The sequence below is a fragment of the Frankliniella occidentalis genome, unplaced genomic scaffold (genome assembly GCF_000697945.3).
Source record: "Frankliniella occidentalis isolate FOCC.00 unplaced genomic scaffold, Focc_3.1 Scaffold163, whole genome shotgun sequence".
In the NCBI taxonomy this organism is placed as follows: domain Eukaryota; kingdom Metazoa; phylum Arthropoda; class Insecta; order Thysanoptera; family Thripidae; genus Frankliniella; species Frankliniella occidentalis.
Genome location: NW_026267289.1, coordinates 248930 through 250280, shown reverse-complemented (window position 1 = coordinate 250280; position 1351 = coordinate 248930). Strand labels below are relative to the sequence as shown.

At 66.4% G+C, this 1351-nt stretch overlaps 1 protein-coding gene across 1 annotated transcript in view; it reads right to left on the bottom strand.

Annotated features, from left to right (window-relative positions):
- The window catches only part of LOC127750276 (uncharacterized), a 6622-nt gene extending 6600 nt beyond the window's left edge, over positions 1-22 (bottom strand). Inside the window, exon 1 of the mRNA XM_052271475.1 lies at positions 19-22. The gene's annotated coding sequence lies outside the window, so the exon portion shown is untranslated. The remainder of the gene's footprint in view (positions 1-18) is intronic.
- Positions 23-1351: the final 1329 nt, after the last annotated feature.

Genomic DNA, 1351 nt, shown 5'->3' with positions numbered 1-1351 from the left:
CCGCCGTGCAGCTGTGCCGCAGCGCTGCCTACCTCACGGGCGGCCTGGACGAGCCGAGCGCCGTGAGGCAGGCAGACCCGCCGTGCAGCTGTGCCACAGCGCTGCCTACCTCACGGGTGGCCTGGAGGGTATAGCTGGCTACGCGCTGGAGGCCAATAGAAGTGATTGTATTTTAATTCAGAGGTAACGTTCACTATTCCTCCACGCCATTTCAGCGGGCATGACTGTGAGAGCCTCCACGATGATGAGGCAAGTTCCCGAGGCTCCGGAGAGCTCCCCAGGAGTGTCAGCGCCAGTCCGGCACGGCCCGCTAGAGCCCCTGCGCTCAGGCTCAGCCCGCCATCTATCTTGTCACCGCCACCGCCCCAGCCGCGGCACCACCCCTCCCGCAGCCGCCGCTCCTAACTCCAGCCGATCCACAACCCAAACTATTTTTTTTCTTCCCTTAGCCCTTGCCTGCTGTTACCTACCCCCTCCCCGTCCACATTTCTACTACTCTGCCTCTCTCTCCGTCTCTCTCCGCACCAAACTCGTTCGCACCGCTCGCCGCCCAAGGTCGGGCGGGGCCGCTGGAGGGAGGGGAGGACAGGGAGGGGGTGGCGAAGCGTTGCGCCCGAGCCCCGGACACCCTCCGGTACAGCTGGCCGTGCACCTACCGCACCGCCGCCACACGGCCAATCCGGCGGAGAGGGGGCGGCCCTCGAGAAGGGCAAGGCCAAGAGGGTCAGGACGAGGATGTCATCCCCAGGACGAGCACCTCGGCCTGCACGGCCTGCACCCCGGCGCGGCTGCACCCCCGCCGCCCGGCCCGGCCCGGCCCCACCCAGCAGGTCGATACGAGACGGGCCCCGGCCCAGCCCGGCCAGGCCCAGCCGGGCCCAGCCCCAGGGTCGCGAGCGGAGGGATCCAGGCCCTCCAGCATCAATGGGCCTCTCGGCTCAATGGCTGCAGCAGAAGGGGTGGCGCTGGCCGCCAACCCCCACGACAGAATGCCCACCAGAGAGCAAGGGTCCCTTCAGGAGAGACGGGCGAGATTTGACAGCGACGCCGCGTCTTGACCAAACTATTTTTTCTCGTCACGAATTAGTGACAGTGCACCAGATACGACGTGACGAGAACAGCGATCCTTTTCCTTGCCCCCGCATTGTGCGGCGGTCGGTGGGGGCGCCCCCACCCCCCACTGCCACGCTGCTCTTTACTTATCCATGTCGGCCCTATCTTTAGAGTCGTCCTTTTGAAGCTGGTGATCCGGGACCGGACCGTACCCACCACCACCACCACCACCACCACCACACACTAATCTCCCCCGAGCCCTTGTGACCCGCCCCCGCGCCGCCCCCGCTGGAGCAGG